This window comes from Pan paniscus, chromosome 2, assembly GCF_029289425.2.
Source record: "Pan paniscus chromosome 2, NHGRI_mPanPan1-v2.0_pri, whole genome shotgun sequence".
Lineage (NCBI taxonomy): Eukaryota > Metazoa > Chordata > Mammalia > Primates > Hominidae > Pan > Pan paniscus.
In genome coordinates this window covers 104625014-104644065 of record NC_085926.1, presented here as the reverse complement: position 1 = coordinate 104644065, position 19052 = coordinate 104625014, and the positions used below count along the sequence as shown (strand labels likewise).

Genomic DNA, 19052 nt, shown 5'->3' with positions numbered 1-19052 from the left:
CCCAGCCCTCCTACAACTACCAGAGTCCTCCATGATCCTGACCCCCTGACACTCTCTGCGTTCTCTTCCAGTCATTGATCAGATCAATGGTAGGGAATCTCTCATAGAGAGATCCAATGAAAACCCTTGTATTTCTAAATATTTCTAATACGTATGTGGCAGGGAAGCCTGCATAATGGGAAAATGAGGAAGAGGACAGGTTGTGCATAACTAAGAGCTATTTGCAATGATAAAACAACCGACGCTCGTGTGTGTGCACATACAAGTGTGCATGTGTGTCTGCTCTGTAATCCTGAGTTGTTGGTGATTTACCCATGAGATAGCTCATGTACCTAAAAATACAAGATATGAATGAGGGATGTCTAAATTAAAATAAACAAAATAAAAACACACCTAAAGTAATTACCTTTATATGAGGAAAAAATTGCTTAGCGTCCATGTTATTTTTCATATAGCTGGAGTGTTGTTATCCTGAGAAGTGATGCTGAAAATGTAGATAAGCAAGGAAGCAAATAAAATCATATTTGTGCAGAGTAGGAGCATCAGGACTACAATCATTTGCCCAGAAGTTTCCCGGCTGTGAATATCTCCCAGTGCTTAATTTTCTCTCAATGGATCACAGATCTCATAGCAGCAAATTAGGCAAGAAGAGGATCTGAGATATGTCAGCCATTCCACGGTCTGTTAAAAGTCTTTGTGTTTTCCTTTTATTTCAATACTAGAGTGTTGCTGCTAGTTTCTTATCTACGGAATAACCCCAGAACCCCTAGTAATTGCTCAACAGGTATTTATCAAAAAAATTGTTTCAAGTTGTTCCCCCGTGTTCTTAGTGAATGACAGGTATTTGTGAACTGTTCAGGGGTACGGCCCAAGACTATGAAGACTGACATACGAAACTGATACTAAGATACTAACACTGAGATATAAAAACTGAATCCATGATTTGCTATCATGACTAAAAAATCTCAGCCAACATGATGCCATCCAGGGGAAACACTCCGCTTTTTGCTGTTACCACTGCCAGCTATGCCCAATGAGTTCCTGGCCCTGAGATCTCAAATGAGACTTCTTCAATATACCTCCTAATGTTCCCAAACCCTGATTTGAGTAAGACCCCTAACATGGAGTCGTATGTTCATATAAACTGGTATAATCACAGGAGATCAAAGGGTCCTATTTTGCAGCTGAATTTCAAAATGAGCTGGATAATTTTATGACCAGCAATAAAACTGGTAGTTATGAGAGCTAAAATATAAAAAGCTAATCAGGTCTCATGTTTCAGGACATAAACTTGTCACCGTGTACATTAACAAGATTTTTCCCCCTTAAATGGTAATGTGGTATGTTGTAGAGGATTTTCACTTTTTAGTCATCTGTGCCATATGCCTTTTTCCTGGGCAATTCAATTGAGTATGCATCTATTAGGTGTCTAATGTGCACAAAGCACCATCATAGGCAAGATTTCCACTGGGTAAAGGCACTTGCAAAATAGAATCCGGCATAATGTAGTTGCAGGGGAAGATGTGTGTAACCAGAGCCTATGTCCATGGTTCTGGGGTATCAAGAGTCACAAAATTCCCAGGGGTTTCCAGGGGTTTGAGTTACAAAAAGACATGTCATATTTCTTAGGGCAACTATAAAAGAGATATTATGACTAAGAGTTAGCTATTTTCTTTTTTTTTTTTTTTTTTTGAGATGCAGTTTTGCTTTTCTTGACCAGGCTGGATGTGCAATGGCACGATCTTGGCTTACTGCAAACTTTGCAAACAAGAATCACTTGTTCAAGTGATTCTCCTGCCTCAGACTCCCTAGTAGCTGGGATTACAGGTGCCCACCGCCACACTAGTTTTTTGTATTTTTAGTAGAGAAGGGGTTTCACTATGTTGTTCAGGCTGGTCTCAAATGCTGTTTTCAAATATTAACACCCTTATCCAAGGTTGAGATGCGGGGCATCCATGCAACCCCTGGGGAGGGTTCTCAGTAACAATCCTAAATGTTAAGGAATTTCTAAGGGACCATTCTTCTGAGAGCAGAAGAATGTTAGAAAAAGCCCAATTTCCCTTAGCCTGGTATGAGTTTCTTATTTAGGGGAGCTTTAAACCTCAAAAAGCAAATGCATTTTGGGGCATTTTTTCAAAAATCTATAATCTCTTATAGGCAAGTCCATCTCTGTGAAAACTTACATTTGGAGGAAAGTTTTTTTCCATTTCTGGCAGAGGAGCTGTGATTCTTGATGGGAGTTCATCAGAAATACTAGAGAGCGGGGACAAAAGGGGATGCTAGGAGACTCAGGGCAGTGGGGAAGAGAAGAGAAATAACATATCTGCAAGGTCAAATTCGAGATGCTGAAGGGGAGCTTAGTGAGGAATATCATTGCAGGTGCCTGGTTTCAAGTTTTTCCTGCTACTTGGTGGAAGACAGGAAATTGTGGGCAATTCCATTTTCACTGTGGTGGCAAAGTCACAGGGAAGAAGTCTTTGTAGACTGGGATGTGAAACTAGGAAGCCTAGAGGAGTGGGATGGGGGTATTTATATAGCTAGTACAGCCTAGGTTTCTCCGATAAAGAAAAACTAATACATGGAGCAGAATAAAATAGGTGCTATATAATAGAGGAGCAAAGGATGTGGAATATCAGAAAAATAAGCAATGAAGCCTGAATGGAGGGGTAAGGGAAAGCTTTCAGAGAAGATAATATTCTAACAGAAATTTAGATAATAAGTAGGAATTTTCCGGTATAAGTTGCTAGAATAAGCAACAAAAGAAAACAGGCTAACCGTTCCTGTTGTTCACCAAAGAGTTGATACTACAGTGAAATAGAACTATAGTTTCTTTGTTGAAAAAAATGAGACGGGCAATTTCATCTCAGGTTTGTAATTTCTTCAGTAGACAATGGTGAATCTTTACAGAGAGGATGACGGTGACCTGAAGTATTCTTAAAGACATAATTTTGTAAGCACTGTGGAGGTTGGCATTGAGAGTGAAGAGACAAGAAACAGAATTCCCACACCTGGAAAATTATTTCTGATCTCTGTGCTTAATTAGAGAAGGGGTTCAGCACCAGCTCTTGGTTTTGACATTCACTTATCCCAAGAAGCCTTCCTAATTCTCAGGTGTGGATTAGGACAAAATTATAATTATCAAGGTATTTGTCCCTATCTGCCTTGGACTATCCACTCCATTAAAACATTTAACATGTCTGCCTTATTCACCATTCTCTATTTTCTTTCTCATTCCTGGCTCTTGCTGAAGATTTGGCCCATATTTATTAGATAAATAAGTAAAGAGATGTGTGAATATTTTGAATAAATCAGTTGGAAAAAAAAAGGCGTAAGAAAAATGGCTATAAGAATGAAAACACCAGAAACGTGGAAAATAGTACCCAAAGGATTGGAGATATGTGAGATGTGGAAAGGGAGGGATTAATTTAAAGATGCCTCCCATGTGTCTGTCCTGGGTTTTGAGATAGGATAGTAGGATAGTGATGCTACCTGAATTATCCAGTTAGAGTTTGGTTACCTTTCATATAGTATCTCCTCCCTCTACAAACAGGGTTCTGGTTGAACTGTTTGAAGAGTCCTTATTTGTTACAGGAATGTGACCATGGTCTACCCATATAAATACCCTCCAGGCCAATTCCTGAGATGGGAAGGTATGAATAAGATCCTGGTGCCAACTGAACAGGGTCTGATACTCTTCTTGAAAGTGATTCCTTACTGATATGTTTTGGCTCTGTGTTGCCACCCAAATCTCATATTGAACTGTAATCCCCACATGTTGAGGGAGGTCCTGGTGGGAGGTGATTGGATCATAAGGGTTGTTTTCCCCATGCTGTTCTCATGACAGTGAGTGAGTTCTCATGAGATCTGATGGTTTTATAAGTGGCAGTTTCCCTGCGCTCTCTCCCTCTCCTGCTGCCTTGTGAATAAGGTACCAGCTTTCCCTTTGCCTTCCACCATGATTGTACATTTCCTGAGGCCTTCCCACCCATGAGGAACTGTGAGTCAATTAAACCTCTTTTGTTTATAAATTACCCAGTCTCAGGTAGTGTGAAAATGGACTAATATGCTTACCATCAAGCAATTCTGATGGAAAATGCAGACAGAATTTGGGACATTTAGATTGGATTGTGTAGACAAGTGTCTGCCCAGAAAAAGTGTCCGTGGACCCTTTCCATGTATTCAAAAAACATACGTGAGAAAGGTGGAATTTTTTATTGAATAATTTTCTAGGATAAAATGGTTCAGGTCTATGAAGTTTATAATATTAGCACTATAGTAATAAAATAAGCCACATAGATTTTCATTCCACAAAATGAGAGTGGCTATACTATACTCAGTTCAATATAATTAATTAGGTGCCTTGGCTGGAAGTTAAATCTTTCATATAAAGGTATCCATTTTAAAGCAGATGCATTAAATGAATTACTATATAATGAAATATGTGTTAATATGTTTATTATAATCAAAACCCATTGTTTCTAGAAAGAAGAAAAATAAAATTCTAAGTCTTGTTTTTTTAAAAAGTTAATTTTCATTGAAAAAACATCTGCTTAATTCAGTAGCCAAATATCAGAATCAAAAAAATAAAATTCTCAGAGCTGTGATTCAAAACTTGAAATAATTAAATTCTTAATTTAGAATGGAATTATAACTGATCATATTTTTCCACACATTTATCTAACAGAATTTTGTATTTGGATGATTTCATCTTGTGTATCCAACCACTTGGCAATTTAGCCATTGAATATGCACCTGCTTCTCAGATTGGCAAGGCAACAATTTACTGTGAAGAATCAGTTGTTTTGAATGGCTAATTGGTTACAGGTGCAATGAATTAACCATCTGCCTTAGAGATCGACTAAACTAAGAGGGAAGGAAAATCCCTTTCCTTTCTGTCACTTTGGGAGCTCATCAATACTAGATTCTAGTGAGATGTGATTCTGACTTGGAATTTGTCTATCCCCTGGTGGGTAGAGTGAGGTGAGCGAAAGGAGAAGAAATTTCGTTCAGTGGTTAATCAGAAGAATATTATAGAGTTATGATTAAGATGCTGGTTTATTAATTTTTAGCAATAATCTATCTTTTAAATTAGACAAACATTTCAAAGTAAGAAAAAATTGGAAGATACCTAAAAGAGCACAGAAACCCCACAGGTAGGTTTACACCAGCATATTTGATGTAGTCTTGGTTTAGGTTCGGGTTTTCTAGCTTTTCTTTCCTGATTTAAATCTAATTTTTAAAATTTTCTGAAGAATTATGGCATAAATCTATTAATGTGTCACAATACTGAAAATCAAACCTCCTTTTTTCCTTTTAAAGGCTAGTCAAATAAAGCAGTGGGAGTGGAAAAGGAACAAGGAAATCTGTAACCGGTTATGATCAATTAGTTGTAAACACCACTGCACGAGGACCAGCCCAAAGCTGCTACTTAACCAAGTGACTTTCTGATTGCTCAACTGTGGTGAGTCAAAACATTCCTAAATGGGCAAAAGCCTTTTTTTTTTTTTTTTTTCTGGATTGTTGCAATCTCCTGGCTCCAAGAGGCTAGAATGTTAACTGTCTTGTTAACTAGGAGATGCGATCTGGATTGGATGACCAGGTGGAAAATGATGTTAGGTTAATTTAGTCTGAATACACTTCTTTGTCTTTAGGTCAACACTTCATTTTTCTCTCCCGTACGTAACTGAACCTACATTTTATATGTTGTTTAGTTTATGAAGCCAAACTTTTAATGAACCTTAAATATTTAAGAGCTCCAGCTGACTTAACATGTTTTCATATTCTAAGCAATATATTCTCACCTATAGTAAAAGTCACCTGTCTGATTCACAGACTCCTGTAATGTGTTCTGATTAGAGCTTTTTCTATAAGCGCCTCTGCCTGCACACATTTATCTTAAAGAATTGGCAAAATGAAAATTATTTTTTCTCACGAAGTGGAGTGGAACCTGTCAAAGGGCAGGCACTCAGAAATACAATTTCCCATCCAGTTGGTATTGTGAAATACCCTGAAGTTCAGTTGAGTTAGTTAAATCAATATTTTTGCCCTGTTTAATTATTTTTTAGCAAAACCCAATTATTTGTGCCTATGTGGTTGCCTTGTTAAAACCACATGAACTGATGCCATCACTGATAACAATAAACTAGCCAAGTTGGAAGGACTCCTCTCTGCGTCATTTTAGATATTGAAAATATGTGAGAATGAATAAATATTTGGGGCATAATTTCTTTCTTTCTTTTTTTTTTTTTTTGAGACGGAGTCTCGCTCTATCGCCCAGGCTGAAGTGCAGTGGCGCTATCTCAGCTCACTGCAACCTCCGCCTCCTGGGTTCAAGCAATTCTCTGCCTCAGCCTCCCTAGTAGCTGGGATTACAGGTGCCTGCCACCACGCCCAGCTAATTTTTGTATTTTTAGTAGAGACGGGTTTCATTATCTTTGCCAGGCTGGTCTTGAACTCCTCCTGACCTCGTGATTTACCCGCCTCAGCCTCCCAAAATGCTGGGATTACAGGCTGGGGCATAATTTCTTAACGCCTAAAATGTACTTCATTTATTTTATGAAATATCCTACAATAAAAACAAAATTCTTTGTGAGAATCCTATTTTCAAGATTCCAGTTAAGGATTAGATTGTGGAGTTTTAAAAAATAATTTCCTACTAAATAGTTGGAATTTGACTACATGAAGTACAGTGTCATTCCAGTTTTCTGGACCTAGTTGAATTTTCATAAAATGTCTTTCAATAGAATGTCATTTCAATTTCTTATTCACATTTAGAAAACGAATTACACTTGTGGATTTTAGATTCTCTTTGAATATATATAAAATTTTTTGCAATGAAAGTCTTTGTACAACAAAATATTTCTGATAAAAGCTCATTCATTTCAAACATCATTCAATAAAACAGTATTCCATCAGATCAAAACATTTAGGTCTAGCATTTCTTATGATCGTTGTAAACAGTCATGGTTACATAAATCTAAAATATTGCTTTAGAAATAATTTGAGGCCTTAATTCACACTACAGAAATAATGTTTTCTCACTTTAATATATACGTTTCCGTTTGTATCCCATCCAGTGCAAAAGGTGCAGATAGTAACATTGTTTCCTACTTGTTCTTGAATGCATACAAATATTCATATTGATTTTCTCCAAACAAAATGGAGGTCCTTCATAGTTTATCTCCACTATATTCCCTCCTTTTGTTCCTCTTTGAGTGATGCTTATTCTTCAGTGTTAATTGTTGTTGATGAAAATCCTTGTGTTACAGAAGTAGTGTCTATAAAGATTACTCATGGTAGAGTTGAGAATTATATATTTTATATCAATATATATTTATTAAAAATATAAATATATAATTCATATAAAATATATAATTCATATTAAGTGAATCATATAAATATACAAGAATATATAAGTATATTGATATAAAATATACAATTCATATTAAATGAATTCACAGAAATAGATATTCAATGTGAATTTTATATTTTACATCATATATATTTACATGACATCTAAGCTATCATCAGATTTGGAAGTTATTTTAGAAATCCTCATCCAGACTACAATTGTTTTAAATATTTTATAGCAGGAGGACTCCTTCAAACGGAAATGTAAGATACAATAAAAAAGTGCACCACTGCGCCAGTTGATGCTGGGATAAACTTCCCAAATTCATCTTTTGTGGCTTCTCTTTTGTGTTCTGAGAAATCTTAACATTATGAGTAAAAGGGTACGGGAACTACTGTTCTTTTCCAAGGACATATTTTCCCTGCTAGGAAACTGAGGCATAGAGAAATTATTTGGCTTATATAAGGGTAGCCAGTGAGTTATAACAGAATCAGAAGGAAAACTAAGCTCTCTTGAACTCTAATCTATTTTTTCCACTGTTAAAATATAAATTTAAACATCTGAATTATTCAAATGGCTTATCTGTATTGATTAAAATGCCCTGGATCACTTATTACTTCATTTGATCTAGCTTGTATAGATGAAGATGCTGTGTCAACCCCTTTCTAGACGCCCACCTGTCTGAGCTCAGGATAACCTTAAATCCCAGTACCTAGGACTTTCAATCTCTTAGACAGTTGATTATGCCAAATGTTTAGCACAGAGCCACTAGCTGGCTCCAGGCTATTGATGATTTCATTAAATCTTTCCCAATCTATTTATTTACACAGTTTCCACTGAGAAAAATGCATTGAAATGAAACATCTCATTTCCTGTACTGTCCTGAGGCAAAAAGAGACAATGATACGTATCTCCAATTTAGACTGGATGAAACTAGCCACATTTCAAATAAAGAAGTCACATTGTAAGTGTAAAACGACGTTAACCTTAAAGGAGACATTTCCGCCCTGTATAACTATGCACAGCTTCAACTAATGGTATATGAACTGTGTCTACAAACCAAAGGACATTTTTCTAAAGAAACTTTAAATATAGCAAATTAACTCAAACCTTACCTTAGAGCTTCCTCCTCTATTGTCTTTTCCTGTAGTGGTAGTCTCTGTGGCACTTACAGGTGGTAAACAAATAAAAAAGTGTCTTATTGAATTAACTTGATTGCCATATTGATCAGTTTTATGTGTTTTTATTCTTAAGCATAACAATAAAAGAAAATGATCAAGCAACGTTTCGCTTAAAAAAAAAAGATTTCATGGCAGAGAAGCAATTGAGTCCAGTTAAGAGACAGTTAAGAACATTTTTCAGTTTGGAGCTTTTGTTTTGTAATGAGAACTTTGCCAGTTCGTCACAAATGAACTTGAGCACATTTTCTCGAGCGTGATGGCTGAACAGATGAGCCACACACACTTTATAGTTAGTTTTACTGCACTGAGTCTTTACCTACTATTCCTAGTAGTTACACATATCAAATTATTAATAACTGATCAACATTTTAAAAGAAGGTTTCAAAAGAAATGTAATTAGATTTTATAGTTGAGTTTTAGCTAATGTGTGATTCCACGGAAGTTCAGGTGCTGAGATTACATTTCAATTTATACTTGCCATCTGCTAAAATATCCCCCCTCTCTACAGCATCCTGACCAGATCTCCAAATTTTGAAATCTGTTTTCATTATTCAAGACTCATTGTACATTTCAAATACCAGGTTGATTTCTTAGTCTCCATGTTCTCCATGTCTGCTTATGACTTTACAGAAAAAATGTTATTTACTATGCATATTAATATTGAGATTCTTTACTATGCTGTATCTTTTTTTTTTTTTTTTTTTTGAGATGGAGTCTCACTATGTTGCCCAAGCTGGAGTGCAGTGGCACCATCTCGGCTCACTGCAAGCTTCACCTCCCGGGTTCATGCCATTCTCCTACCTCAGCCTCCTGAGTAGCTGGGATTCTAATCCCCGCCACCACGCCCGGCCAATTTTTTGTATTTTTAGTAGAGACAGGGTTTCACTTTGTTAGCCAGGATGGGAGCTCGTAATCCACCCACCTCTGCCTCCCAAAGCTGGGATTACAGGCGTGAGCCACTGTGCCTGGCCTACTATGCTGTATTCTTATAGTTAACAGCATGCTCTTTGATAATATCTCATTGGAAATATTTATGCTCTGAAACATTATTTTTTGAATTGTTAAATATAAATCATTTATACAGCAATACTTTATGGGAGAAGCATATGCTGAATTTTAATGGTGTTTACTTTGCAATCCAAAATTGTGAATACATACATGTAAAACTATGAAATTGCTAATTAAATATTTCCATCTATCATAAGATGGGTATGTAAGACTGTGTCTCCTTTCTGTCTTTTTTTATATTTATGTATCCATATATCTAAAAATTATTTAACTATAAGGTAAATGATGTTATCAAATCCTTGCATAGTATCCATGTATACAGTACAAAGACTGAGGTTAGGGAGTATCTGTTCCAGTTACCAGATGGCTTCAGTAGGAATCAGAATGAGAATCAACCAGGAAGCAGCTTAATTCCACCATAGACTCAAGAATCAGATTTTCTAGGAATGAGTAATGACCTTTTGCATTTTGAATTAACTGTCCAGGTGACTCTGACAGTGATGTTGATCTAGAGAGATTTTCTACAAGAAAAGACATGTCCACATTTTTCCTCTTTGAAAATCATTTCTGGTTATGGATTTTTAACATAAACTTCTAAGGTTTGAATGAAGATAACTGAATTGACTTTGTTTCTCTCTGCTTGCTTACTTTTTGGGATAGGTCATTAATAACATTGGCAGCATTTCCTACGGAAGGACCATCTCACACCCCTCCAGTAAATGGCTTAATGCCAAGCTGTGTTTTTGCTATAAAGCATGTAAGATTTCAGTATAATGCTAGCCTTTGAGATGACTCATGTGACATTTTGATTTTTTGAATTTAGATTCCATATAAAAGTGCTGTATTTCAATATTTCTCTATTTTAATGTATATTTTTCTTAATTTTGTAAAATATACAGTATATCATAGAATTATAAGATAAAAATGGATTTAAGGGGTAAAAATCTTGCTTATTATACGTGCACTCTCAATATTAATAGCAGTTTACCTAAAATATGAAAATGTTAGAAATCTAGGAAATCAACCAAACAAACCTTGAGAATTTCTTCTGATTTTAAGAGACTATAGGTATATATAATCCATATTCTTATGTGCCTTTTTTCCCTCTAGCATTTCTTTTCTCCTTTGTTGTGAGAAGAAAATAAAGAAAATGTTTCCCTTGAATGCTCTCCCTGATACAACTCATTTTTTCCCCCTGTACTTTGTATCATGAAACTCAGTGCCTTCCAGAATATTGGCTTCATAGCTAGTTCTTCCATAGGGAGATTCTGAATCTTCAAAATGTGTAGATGTGAGGAAAGGTCATTACCTTCATGATGTTCCCATCATATGGCTCACTATGGAAAATTTCAAGAATAATTTCCTCTTCCTGATGTTACTCGCATGCTCTGTTGCTACAAAAGAACAGATAGCACTAAAGATATCTATCAAATGGCAACATTGATATTATTAGGTTAGTGCAAAAGTAATTGCAATTTTTGCCATTAAAAATCATGGTGAAAACCGTGATTACTTTTGGACCACTGTAATACTAAAGACCAAAGTCTTCTTTAAATTAATGCCATCGCATAACGTAACAAATACAGAATCTAAATTCAGAACATTAGTTTTCCTATCCTTAATGTCAGTTAGGAGTTGTGTGGATTTTAGTCTCAGTTTCTTTCTTACAGAGAAAAATTTTGGCTAAGAGTATAGACTCCATTAGCAGAATAAATTTAAATCCTGGGCTTGTCACTTGGTAGTTCTGTGACTTTGGAAACATAACTTTTTTGTTCTTCTCTTTCTCTGTGTATAAAATGAATTCCTCCCTCATAGAGATGTCATGAGAAATATAATATTTCATATGAGTAAAAATTCTACAACAGTGCTTGATATAGTATGCATTAAAAAAGTTATCAGTATTCAGTTTATCCTAAAATGTAGACCTTTATAATTTACTCCTTGGCAAATGAATATAGCAAAGAAAATGGCCGGGGTAGCAGAGACAGCTTTGGCACCCAGACCCAAGCCTGGAAAAGTCTAGATACATAAGTCTGCCTGGCTGCCTGGCTGCTCTGTTGATGTATTGAAGAGAAGAAGTGCTTGCATTAATAAAAGTCTGCTTTCCCAAAGATTTTTAATGGCAATGGCCACATGAACATGCCCATCATGTGGTCTTAGAGGAACCTAGCCCAAAGACAGTGACTTAGTGGGAAGGTGGGCTCAACAGTTTGTCTGGAGTAGACTGCTCAAAAACAGAGTGGTGAGAGAATATTTACAAGACTAGTTGGAGGGCACATTGCCTGAATAAAGAAAAATGGACCTCATTTCAGTTTAAAAAATAATCAATTTTGAATATTTTCTAAAGCTAGCCATAAATACCTGCCAAGCTGAAAGACAAGAGTCAGAGTACATTAATGATGGTCAAGTGTCACCTCTCCTGACCTTTACAACTCCTTCCTTCTCCTCTCTTCTTTTCTCACCCCCGCCCCCAAGCACCCAGCAGCAGCTTAATTAGTGGAGTGGCATCGTAGAAGAGAGAGTCAAGGAAACGGAGAAGCCACCCACATCCCTCTTGTGCCACAGAAGCATTTTCAAGGCTAAAGTAGGTCAGAACTGGAAGTTTTTCATCATACATAGAATGACATTTTAATGATTGAAATGGCACTTTTTGTTTTTTACAACTAACGTGATTGGAGCACTTCACTTCCTTTTACAGCATAACCAAGAATTTTCAGTATCTGTTCACTTACTCTCTTTTTAGAGCTCTAGATCAGCCAAGCTTTTATTTTATTTTATTTTTTTAGGTGATGTCTTGCTCTGTTGCCAGGCTGGAGTGCAATCTCAGCTCACCTCAACCTCCACCTCCTGAGTTCAAGCAATTCTCCTGCCTCAGCCTCCCGATTAGGTAGGTCTACAGGCACGCACCACCACACCCAGCTAATTTTTGTATTTTTAGTAGAGACAGGGTTTCACCATGTTGGCCAGGATGGTCTTGATTTCTAGACCTTGTGATCTGCCCGCCTTGGCCTCCCAAAGTGCTGGGATTACAGGCATGCACCACTGTGCCTGGCCAGCAGCCAAGCTTTTACCCACATCATGCTACAAAATTGCTCTTACCAAGGTCACAAATGACTTCCAAACATTCACAGATCTGGTGGTCTCATCTTGGTATCTTATTTTATCCAAAGCCAGCATATGATACACCACATTCCTCCTTGAATTCTTTCTTCACTGGACTCTCAGAACACAATCTCTTTTGGTTTTCTTCCTACAGCATTAGCTATTTCTTCCTAATCTCTGTAGTTTTCCCAAATTCCTTATCTCTAAGTTCTGAAGTGCTTCAGGGTTTGAGTCTTACACTTGTCTTCTCTAACTGTACTCACTTCTTAAGAGTTTATCCAGTCCCAATACTTTAAATTTAATTTATACCTACTATTGACACCTAGACTCTCCTAGACCATTCCTCTGGACTCCACCTGGATGTTTATACTCTGTATGCAGCTTATTCACTTGGATGATCATTGCTTCTTAAACTTTACATGACCAGAACTGAACTCTTGATTGTGATCTACTCACTAAACCTGTTTATTTCTTGGTCTTCTTCCATCTCAGACTATAGTAACAGCAATTCTTCAGGAGTTCAGGTCAGGATAGCCTAAAGGTCATTCTTGATGTTTTTCTCTGACATCTCACATCAAGTTTATTAGGAAATCATGCAGGCTTTACCTGCAAGTAATACCAAGAATCTATATCTCAGCATAGATCCCACTGATGTGCTCATCTAAGTCATCATTATTTCTCCCCTGCATTAATTTAAAAGACTCCTAATTGTCCTCTCCTTATTTAAGTTCTTATCTCCTACTGTCTACTTTTCAACACAGTAGCCAGGATGATCCTTTTAAAATACATCATATCATGTCAGCCCTTTACTCAAAATCCTACAAATGCTTCCCTCTTCTTTCACAGTAATGTCCAAAATTTTTAACATAACCTTTAAAGCCCTCCATGATCCTGATGCTGTTTTGACATCATTTTTCTCCACTCAAGCAGCTCCAGCTTCCCTGACCTCCTCTGTAACACACCACACCTGTTCCAGGAGACTTGCACTTGCAGATCCCTCTGTCCTGAAAGTTTTTCACCCACTCACATATTCTCAGGGTTCCTCACTAACTCACTCCTTCAAGTCTCAGACATCACTTTTCAAAGACATCTTCCTAGACCAGTCCATTTAAAATAGATCTATATACGGCCAGGTGTGGTGGCTCATGCCTGTAATCCCAGCACTTTGGGATGCCGAGGCAGGTGGATCACAAGGTCAGGAGATCGAGACCATCCTGGCTAATACAGTGAAACCCTCTCTCCACTAAAAATACAAAAACTTAGCCGGGCATGGTGGTGGGTGCCTGTAGTCCCAGCTACTTGGGAGGCTGAGGCAGGAGAATGGCGTGAACACAGAAGGCAGAAGTTGCAGTGAGCCGAGATGGCGCCACTGCACTCCAGCCTGGGCAACAGAGCAAGACTCCATCTCAAAAAAAAAAAAAATAGATCTATATACAACTCATTTTTTTATCTTCACTACTATAGAGCACCTGTTACCACCTTACATATTATAAAGCATTTTTGTTATTATTTGTTTATACTTCATGCTTTGTTTCCTGATGTGTCACCTACACCTGGCAGATAAAAGGTGCTCAAGAGATATTAAAATGAATGAACTAATGAGAGTAATTGGAACAATCATGGGATCTGTCAGAGAGATCATCCAAGAGGAAAGGAAGAACAGGCTCCACAAAGTTAGTTTGAAAGGGCACTAAGTAGAAGTGGGAAAAAATAAAGTTCTGTTCTGCAATATTCTTTGTACTCTAGCTCTTTCAACTTAATGGATACCTATATATTAAATAGCTATTTAAAATCAGAATATTGCACATTGCAATTAGTGTGATAGTTAAGATGCATGTATTTGCCTTTACTTTTTTTTCTTTTCTTTTCTTTTCTTTTGTTAGAGAGAGTCTCACTCTGTCGCCAGGCTGGAGTGCAGTGGTGCGATCTCGGCTCACTGCAACCTCTGCCTCATGGGTTCAAGTGATTCTCCTGCCTCAGCCTCCCTAGTAGCTGGGACTACAGGTGTGTGCCACCATGCCCAGCTAATTTTTGTATTTTTAGTAGAGATGAGGTTTCACCACGTTGGTCAGGATAGTCTCGATCTCTTGACCTCCTGATCTGCCCGCCACAGCCTCCCAAAGTGCTGGAATTACAGGTGTGAGCCACCACGCCCGGCCCAGCTTTTACTCTTAAATAGAATAAATATTGACTTTATTTGTACTATTTGTTCCTCTATTTGTACTCTCTGAATGTTTTGTGTTTTCCTTTATTAGTAGTTGGATATTATTGTAATTATATGTTGACATGTCTCCTGTGGCAGACTGCCACGGTTACTACTTGAGACTGTCACTACGACAGTTACTACTGTTACTACTTGAGACCGCCGTTACGAGACTGAACGAAGGGAGACGAATGCAGAAATAAAACCTTAAGACAATAGAAACTATTTTAAATAAAGGGTCCAGGGAAGGAGAAGAGGGCTCCCTGATTCTAGTGAGCAAAGGCAGCAGCCCTGAGCTTCTACATCCCTTCCTGTTTATTGGGTAGAAAGAGCAGGGAGCAGGAAGTAACGATTGGTCAGCTGCTTAATTGACCACAGGTTCATATTATTGCTAACAGGCTTCAGCTGTGCCTAATCACAAGAAACACTTGTGCCTGGTTTGTGACTGCCCTTAGCATCCCTTCTGGGCAGCAGATGCAGTTTGTCAACATTCTGCTTTTATAAGAACAGTTTGCTGTTTACTCATATAGCCTCCAGTGGTATACTGAGTTGATCACGACCCTCACTCTTTTGGCCTGCAACAGTCTCCTCCAGGTTTGTTTGTGTTTTTTTGTTTTGTTTTTTTATCTTAAATAATCTCAGCACCTAACTCAGTACGTGACATATAATAGGTACTAAAAAATGTTTGTCAAATTTGTTTTTAATATTTGATTCAGTAATTCCTTTATAATTATATTATAATATTTATAATACATAATAATTTATAATTGTAATATATTTATAAATATATACACTACAGTGGTGTTCACAGGATATGTGGGCCAGGGATTTTATGTCCAAGCAAGTTGTTCTTCAAATGTAAAGTCTACAAATATAGAATTTCAATGCAAAATTCTGGGAATATTGTTTTCATAAGCTCTCTGTGAGAAAAGTTCTAGAGTGCCCTAGTGAATCAAGGATATTTTAGCAAAAACAAAACAAAACAAACAAAAATGCACACACACACACACAAAACTAGTAGTAAGCATTGAATATATTTAATTGCAAATCTAAGCAAAAAAAAGTGAAGCTAAAAGATTAAAAAATGGAATGTAAGTTTTAAGTGCTCTGAGATGTAGAAATGATATAAATACTAATAGTAATTGAGGAAAAGGGAGAACAAACATTCAAAGTAGAATAAACTCACTGATTACCTACCAGTAAGGATTGGGTTAAAGAATGTCACTTAAACAAAGTGGTGTAAGTTTTAGCACATTTAAGAGAACAAAGGTTATCATCCAGTAAGAAAGATAATTATATGACAAAGGAGATGAGAGAATGGAAGGAAAGAGGATTGGAGCTAATTGTATTGTTCTCCATAAGAAATAACAAAGAGATGTCATCTAAAGCAAGAAAGTCTAAGGGTCTTGTATCCAAGTATAAGTATAAAGTTAACCACTAAAAAAACGCAAAACTTTCAAAATTTCAGTGGAACTGCAAAAAGAGACAAACAGGCCATACAGATAGACACACACGCACACATACATATACATATATGCATACAAACATGCATAAGTTATATATGTAACTTCACATATACACATTCACATAAATATATAGAGAGATATGCATAAATATTATATTTGCATGCTCTCTGTTATATAACAAAATCTGAAAGACTGCCATATATCTTTTTCAATAAATACAAGTGGACTTAACTATTAAAAGATTGTTAATGTGGGTTAAAAAGCAAAATCAACTTTCTGCTTTAGAAGTGATATCCCTAAAGCAAATAGTTTCAGAATGGTTAAACATAAATAGAAGATGATGGCCCAGGTATGTCAGGCAAATACAAACTAAATAAAATAATGGGTAGTGATCTCAATCTCAATGTAGAGAGCAAATAAGAATATATATTTATATTTGTTTGTGTTTATACAAAGAAAGCCTGGGATTTTATAATAGAAACTAATAAAATAGTTTGCCTTGGGGGATGGTAGTTGTGATGCTTAATTTTGTGTGTTTTACTAGTTATTTGGGTATCCCTTACAGATGCCCATATAACTGATAAAACCCCATTTTGGGGTTTGTCTGTGAAATGTTTCCAGTAAAGTTTAGCATTTGAATCAGTAGACTGAGTAAAGATGGCCTTCATCACTGTGAATGAGCATCACCCATAATCTGTTGAGAGCCCATGTAGAATAAAAAGGTAGAAGAAGGACAAATTTACTCTTCCTGCTTGAACCAAAACATCCATGTTCTTTTGCCCTTAGACACGTTGGTTCTTTTGGTTCTCAGGCAGTCAGACTCTGATGGAATTATACCACTTGCTTTCTTGGTTCTTCAGATTGCGGAACACAAATTGTGGGATTTCTCAACTTCCATAGTCACATAAGCCAATTCTCATAATAAATCTCATACACACACACACACGCACACACACACACACACATCTATGCTATTCTGTTTTACTAGAGAAATACAATATAATGGTGATGGGGAAACAGAATAAATGCTTCCTGATGTGAGAACAAGATTTCTTAGAAGGATACATTTTTGTGTAGTTTTTTTTTTTTTTTTTTTTTGAGGTCGAGTCTCGCTCTGTCACCAGGCTGGAGTGCAGTGGTGCAATATCGGCTCACTGCAACCTCCGCAAGTGAGGTTCAATCTATTCTCCTGCCTCAGCCTCCTGAGTAGCTGGGACTACAGGAATGCGCCAAAATGCCCAGCTATTTTTTTTTGTATTTTTAGTAGAGACGGGGTTTCACCATGTTGGCCAGGATGGTCTCAATCTCCTGACCTCGTGATCCACCCGCCTCAGCCTCCCAAAGCGCTGGGATTGCAGGCGTGAGCCACTGTGTCCAGCCATTTTTGTGTCGTTTTTAGTTTTGAAACATAAATATCATTTCAAAAAATAAAATGCACACAAAACAGTTGTAATCAACTCAGAAATTTCTTATTAAAGTGGCTCAAATTTTAGTCCATCATGTTAAAATCATGAAAATTAAGAAATATTGATTCTCGAAGTATATATCTTTAATAGTCTACGTTCTGTTAACATATTTGGGCAGCAACCTGGCCAAGACAGAGTAAGGAAATGTATAATAATGTGCTGTACGAATAGTAGTCAGTCTTTAAATTTTGCAAGGTACTTTCACATATATCCTCTCATTATGTTATGTATTTATTTGCTTTTTTGAATAAATAAAAAATAATAAAGTAGACATTCTTTCTTTTTAGTAAAAAAAAAAAAAAATGGAGTCTTAGAAAAGTAAAGGAAGTTTCTTCCCAATGTGGAAGTGGCAGAGGAGATAGGAAATAGGAAAATACAATTCATTTTGGTTTCTAATTCAGGAATTTTTACCATAGTTTGCAGTTAATTTGAAAATATGAACCTTGGGTCACTCATCCTTGTGATCAGGAATTCTACAATAAGTCATTTTCTTGAGAGAAAAGATTGTAGCATAGTTAACTGCAGTCCAGAATTAGGTTGAATAACATCCCAGTGTGCCTATGAGCAAATAATAATGAAAGAATAGGAGTTTCCATATGGGATGGGTTAGATTTGAACCAACAGTATGCACATGAGTCAGGTCTATAATAGGTTCACCAGCTGTAACAACCATCAGGCACTTAATCAAGTCTGAGTATTTTCCCTGCTGATTTTCTTCAGTCATAAAAGACTTCCAGATGAAGTTCCAAATAAACCATGACTGGTGCATTTCCATTGCTAGCTTTCCCAGAAAGTATGTGGGGAAGATTATCACTTTAGTGACAGGAAATCATAAAATCATATAATTAAGATTTTTATACTCAAAGCTTGTTCCTTTCCCTGAATGTACAAATGACTACTTTTATATTTTCAAGATATGTGTTAAAATCACTAGATACATTTTACAATTTTAGTTATTCATACTAAAATAATATACATATATCTTTTACTTAGGTTTTAATATTTTAACACGTTAAATTTCTCTTGTTTTTCTCTCCTTAAATACCTTATCAATCATTTTCATTTCTTCATCTAACCACTGGAGAAATAAAAAAAAATCATTCAAGTTCTTTTGGCTGTTATTTAAATTAATGCCATTCATCCTTAATCAGTATTGGATATAATTATAGGAATTCAACAAGAACAAATACTATCAAGAACTCAACAAATCAATATACTCTCAGGAACTTGGACCTAAACACTGAATTTATTTGCAGCATACAACTATGGATAAGC

General features: G+C 36.5%; 1 protein-coding gene across 7 annotated transcripts in view; it reads left to right on the top strand.

Moving 5' to 3' along the window:
* LOC129397422 (ATP synthase subunit a-like) overlaps positions 1-19052 on the top strand; it is a 903826-nt gene that overhangs the window by 580340 nt on the left and 304434 nt on the right. For 3 of the 7 annotated variants that reach the window (XR_010111632.1, XR_010111629.1, XR_010111626.1), the window contains exon 1: positions 13935-15439. The gene's annotated coding sequence lies outside the window, so the exon portion shown is untranslated. Of the gene's footprint in view, positions 15440-19052 lie in introns of those variants that run through there. The other 4 variants (XR_010111631.1, XR_010111628.1, XR_010111625.1 and 1 more) reach the window with 2 other exon arrangements.